Here is a 6,056-nt window from a genome sequence, read left to right as displayed (position 1 = left end):
CAGGCACAGGACTGAGCTGAGGGCTGACCGATCCGAGAAACAGGCGTCCCTCCTTGCCAGCTCCAGCCAAGGTGAAGGGAAGGCTGCCAGGCCAGGGATTCCTGCCAAAGGGACTTGGGCAAAGATATAAGTCCCATCACCCCCACCCCCACCCCCCCGCAGCCAAGGTCAGGCTCTTTCATCCAGGGGCAGATACGTACCACATGAAAGCCTCAGCCCAGGTCACCAAAGCACCTACCTCGTTCCCATGTGTGGTGCCCAAACAAACACCACGATGGCTTAACGTGATGTGCAAAGATGATGTCCCGGTTCCCTACAGATGGATGGTCCAGCCCCTTTCAGCCTAGCCGAACCCCTGGCACAAACCAGCCTGTGACTCAGCCTCCCACTGGTTGCCTGGATCAACCGCCCCTCTCTAAGGCCCAAGAAGAACCTCCCTGCTCCTCCCCCCCGTAGACCCTCCCCACCCAAGCACTTTCCCTTCAGGGCTGCTCGTCAGTCTCCTGCCCCCACATCCCCTCCCCAGCATTGGGAGTAAAACTCCACGCTCCAGAATCTGCCCAAGGCCTATTCTGGCTTTTGCTCCGCCCCTTGAACCACGGTGGTAGTCATGGTGACCTCGCTGTAGGTCACCTTTCCATTGTTCTGGGCTTCTTGTTCCTGAGGACACAGGAGGTCTTGCATGGAGGCCCTGGGGGCCCCAAACATCATGTACGAAGCCTCCCGGGGCAGCAGGGGGAAGAGGGGTGGGATGCTGAGCATGTTCCTCTGGCTGTGGGCCTCCGTGATGAGGGCGGTGAGGGCAGCCAGCAGGTCCTGGTTGTTCAGCGCCCCCGTGGCGTACTTGGTCAGGAGCTCCTGCCGCTTGGCCTCCGAGACATAGTTAGAGAAGAGCAGGTCCCACACCGTCACTCTCCGGCCTTGGAACTCCCCAACGGGAAACTCAAAAGTTAGATTTTCCATGGTTCTCTCCCTGGGCCTCTTGACGGAGAGCTCAGCCGCCCCGGCTTCTTTCAGGCAGTGGCAAGGAGGGCCGCTTCCATGCCGGTCTTCTTTAGCCTTTTCTTCACAAAGTTTGGTTACGACTGCTGTGATGATGGTTTCCATTTGGTCAGCTGAGAGAATTCCAATCCTGTACAGCTTCAGGACTTCCTTCCTCTTCTTCTCTGGGAAGTACTTGGAGTGAAGCAAGTCCCAGAGAGAGACCTTCCGCCCAGCGAATTCCCCCACAGGAACCTCCACCATTCTCGATTTCAAGACCTTGTCCTTCTTCTTCTGGTCCTCGTCGCCACTGTCCTCATCATCTTCGTCCTCATCTTCCTCTTCTTCTTCCCCCTCAAACGATACGGTGGGGGGACCAAGCGAGCCCTGGGATGAAGCCTTTGCGCCAGTTCTGGGAGCTGTTTTCTCCAGAGTCGAGAAGAGGTCGTGCAGCGAAACCAGGATGGTGAGCATGGAGGCCATCTCCTGCACGCTGAAGGCCCCTTCCCTGTACTTCCTCAGGAGCTCCTCCCCTTTGTCTCTCGTGATGTACTGAGAGAAGAGAAGGTCCCACACAGACATCTGCTGCCCCCGGAACTCTCCCGCAGGGATGGTGACCACCTTGGCCTTCAGCAAGTCATCGGCCGGCTGGGAGGTGGAGGAGCTTGAAGCTGCCGTGACCTCCTTGCTCCCAGAGGCTTCCTGGCTCCGACCCTTAATCCTTATCATGAACTTCTTCCTACCGGCCTCTACTTTCTCCAGGGTGCTCCTCACAGCTTCCACCATCTGCTTAGGACTCAGTGCCCCTGACCCGTAGAGCTCCAGCAGCTCCTGCCTTTTCTCACGGGAAAAATACTTAGAGAAGAGAAGATCCAGCACAGACATGTTCTGTCCTTTGAATTGGCCAGAGGTTACTGGGATCTGGATCAGCTTTAAGGATTGCTGCGCTTGGGTCTCCTGGGACTCACACCCTCTCTCGTCCTCCTGGCCTGCACTCAACACTTTGGCCTTCTCTTCCTCCACTTTGGCCACTATGGCAGTAACCACCACTTCCATCTGGTCAACTGTGAGAACGCCAGTCGCAAACAGCTTTAGGAGTTCCTTCCTCTTCCCTTTAGGGATGTACTTGGAATGGAGGAGATCCCACACAGAGATCTTGTGTCCAGAGAACTCCCCAGCTGGCATCATGACCACCCTGGACTTCAGGATCTTTTCTACAATCTCCCTCTCGGAGCTGCACCGGCTTCGGTCTCTGTCGCGCAAAAGCATCATCTGGATGGGCTTTGACTTGCTTTTGGCCTCCGCCTCGTCAATGATGGAGGTGAGCACCTGCGTCAACTCTTGAAGGGTTATGGAGCCAGATTTGAACTGCTTTAGTAGCTCCTTCCGCTTATTCTCAAGGATGTATCTGGAGAAGAGGAGGTCCCACAAGGAGACTTCCTGGCCTTGGAAAATCCCAACCTGGACCTTCACGGTGGCAGACTTCAAGGACTTCCGCGCGTTCTCCTCCAGGTGGACGCACCCCTTATCCATCACCTGGAACATCAGCAGCCCAGTCTCCGGGTCCAGGATGCAGCGGGGTAGGAGCTGCAGGTAGGTGAGGTTCTCGCGGGCGTTGGGGTCGAAGCACCTCTTGGTGTGATTGGAGGGGTTGGAGATCAGGTGGAAAATCTCCGCATCCAGGTACCCCCACTTGTAGGCCACCTCCACGGGGAGGCGGTGGCTGTGCATGGGGTGGATGAGTCCCCCCGTGGCCACCTGGGCCTCCAGCAGGCGGATGCCATGGTCCTTGATCAGGAGGCCTTTCCTCATGGCCTGGAAGAGGGAGATTTTGTTTCCTGAGAAGGGATCCGTGTAACCGGTCACGGCTTTCTCGGCAATCAAGAGCGTGTTGAAGTGGTCCCGATCCAGCAGACCCGCGTTCCTGGCATCTCTCACCGAGAGCAGCCGATTCTTGGCACAGTCCACGATGTAGCCAGAGGCGGCCTGGTGCTCCAGCAGGGCCAGGCCCGTTCCATGCGTGAGGAGGCCTCTGTGCAGGGCCTGCCGGATGCTCAGCCTCTCCCGGCCAGGCTCCTTGAGGATGCCCGCGATGACCTGATCCTCCCTGGGATCCAACAGGTTAGGGAAGGGCCAATGAGCTTCTTCACGGACTTGCATAATGGGGGCACCCTCTGGACTCCCCGCGGTAGAGCGCTTGTCTCCTGGCATCACTTGGACCTGGATGGAGATATCACGCTGTCTCTGGCGATGGGCGCGGGCAGGAGGTGGCGGACAGTTCTGTAGGGAGAGAAAAGGCCAACGGGCTTGGTCAAGGGCAGGCCACAGGCAGCTCAGCCCACCCCCCCTGGGCAGCCTCACCAGGCCAACCTGGCCACCAGTCCTTTACCCAGAGGGTCAGCCGAAAGGCCATCACCCACCTGGCAGGGTTTCTGGCCACAGATTTTTCCCCCACCCTTTGTGCCAGGCACAAGGGCCATCCCCGGAGCAGGGCCAGAGCAAGGCCACTTTGGACATGGACAGCCACCTTGAGAAATGTGGACGTAATGCCCCATCTCCAGCCCCAGACCAATGGGACTTTTCCAACTGGCTCCCAGCCCCTCCCACCCCGTTTGGGGGCTCTGTGGGGAGAACCAGCCTGCCCCGCATACCTCAGCCATGTCAGTCGGAGAGTGGCTGCTCAGTGGCTCCTGGCTGTGGCAGGTTCTCCAGCAAAAGGTCAACTGGGCAAAGGGCCCCTTGGCAAGAGGGCTTGGTCCAGGCAGGCAGGAAGCTGAGTGGGAGGCCAGGCATCCACCCCACGCCCCCTTTTGCTCCCGGCTGGGAAGCCAGTCAAGCCCCAGATGCTGCCAGCTCACTTCTTGTCCCTGCTTTAATTGCTGCCTTGTGGGGCATGACTTGCCCCCTTGGGCCCCGGTGGTGCTCAGGCTGGCCAAGGGCTGCCTCTCCTCTGAGCTCCTTGCTCAAGGTGGATAATTGGTGCACCTGAGGAACAGCTGCCCTGAAAGCAGGCTACAGAGCGCGCCACAGAGGCCATTCCAAAACACTGAGGCCTGTGCTTGCCTGTGTACACACACACACACACACACACAGAAGCCAAGGCTGGCAGGAACACCAGCAAGCAGGAACAGCAACCCTGTCCTTTCTCTTTCTGGGGGGGGGGGGCTGAGGTCCATTTCCTCATCCCCCCATCAACTTTTGCAGGGCCACTGAGCCTCCCCATCAAGGAGTGAAGCACCACCGCAGAGGGGCCCCACTCTGTCTCTCTGGGAGGGGCACTGCCCATGGGGGGGGCGGCAGCACAAGAGCCACCCTTGGGCTTCAGCTGCACGGTGCTGATTGGGGGGGGGGGTCCTGGACCAACTCTCTTGGGAGGTGACCCTGGCTTGGCCCATCCGGGGCCCTGTTTTGGACGGTCCTTCATCCACGTTTGGGGGAGGTGCCAGCTCTCCGGCCCCGGGCTGGTTGCTCCACCCAGCAACCGGCCACACGAGGAAGGCTGAACCGCAGCCCTGGAATGACGCGGAGCGCTTCCCTGCTGGCGGCGACGGTTGTTGTGGCTGAACCCCGGACAATTATTTTTGGGAAGCAGGCGGAGGAGCGGGATACCCCAGAGGGCAGTGAGGCACCCGGATTCCAGGCTGCAGCCCTAATTGCCACTCGGGGAGGCCGGCCAGGCAGGCTGCCGAGTCCTGGGGCAGAGGCGGCCCGACCCATCAGAGGAAGTGACACACCGGAGTGCAGCGGGGCAGCTCAGGCGCTTCTTGACTCTGGGACAGCTGCCCTAATTGTGGGGTGGGGGCGGAGCAGGGCCCGGCTCTCCAGAGGCTTCTCCTGGCCGCAGGAGTCCGCTGCCTTCCCAGGAGACCGGGGCAGCCCCTGCAGAGCTGCCAGGAGGGGCCGGCCAGCCTGGCCGTGACCCCCCCTCAGAGTTACCCCCCTCCCATGGGAAGGGTCTGTAGGAACCCGGGGCTCTGCTTGGCGGAGGGACCTTCCCTCGGAGCGCCGCCTCCTCCTCCGCCAATTCGGAAAAACAGCGCGCCTCTCCCGGCGCGCGTTACACTCCGCGCCGAGCGGCTTGTGGTCCCAAGCCTGGCCGGGCGGCGCCCGGGACTGACCTCTGGCGGAAACGCAGCCGGGGACGTCCCCAACCCCTCCATCTCAAGCGGCCCCTCCGCTCTCGCCCCACCCGGCCTCTTCCTCTGTTCCCCGGGGCTGGGACCGGACAAGGGGAAGGCGGGGATCCCCGAGCGAGCGCCCCCCTCCGCGCCTTACTTGGAAGGCTGTTACGAGGCTCCGGACGGCGGTCTCGGCTCTGCTTCTGCTCCGACGGCGGCACGACGGCTCCCTGCTCGGGCGGCCCGGCCTGGCTTTAAAAGCGCGCCCCATCCCAACCCCGGGGCGATGCAGCGCCGGTCAGGCGGTCATGTGCCGAACCCTCTTCCCGCGGCCCTCCCTCCTCGCTGGGGAGAGCGGGGCGTCGGCCCGGCCGAGGTCCGCGGCTGCGGCGAAGATGGAAGCTTCTGGACCCGGGCTGGCAGCCCGCGATGTCCAGGCGACCCGGAGCTCGTCACCGCCGCGGCCTCCCTCCAGCTGGCAGCCCGCCTGCCTCCTTCTGCCGGGCGAGGGGGGAAGGCCGCGCGATCGGCCACCGAAAGGGGGCCGGGGGGCGGGCGGGGGTCAGCCGTCCCTTCGGCCTTTCTCTTCGCCTGGCTGCATCCCGGGGGGAGGCTGGGTGGGGAGGGAAAGTAGTCTGGGTTTTTATTTTTTGACAAATAAGCCAAACCAGACGATTCTTTGGACGCTCAGCCTGGGATATCCGGAGGGACACACAGGGACACAGACCCACCTGCCCGTTTGATTGAGGGGGGAGGTCCCACAGTCCACCCCCCTCCTTCCTCAAGCCACAGGAGACGTGCCCCGGTTTTGCCCTTTTGGGAAGGCAGTGGTCAGCTCCAGATGCCCAAGGCCGGAGAGCAAAGGGAGGGGGGAGCAGCCCGTCCTCCCTGCCAGCACAATCCCAGCCCCCTCCCCTTAGGCAGAGCCTAGAGGAAGGGGCTTTAACCCTCAAGAGG

The sequence above is a fragment of the Vipera ursinii genome, assembly GCF_947247035.1.
Source record: "Vipera ursinii genome assembly, chromosome: 3".
In the NCBI taxonomy this organism is placed as follows: Eukaryota; Metazoa; Chordata; class Lepidosauria; order Squamata; family Viperidae; genus Vipera; species Vipera ursinii.
The sequence above is the reverse complement of the archived record's forward strand: the minus strand, read 5'-3'. Positions refer to the sequence as shown.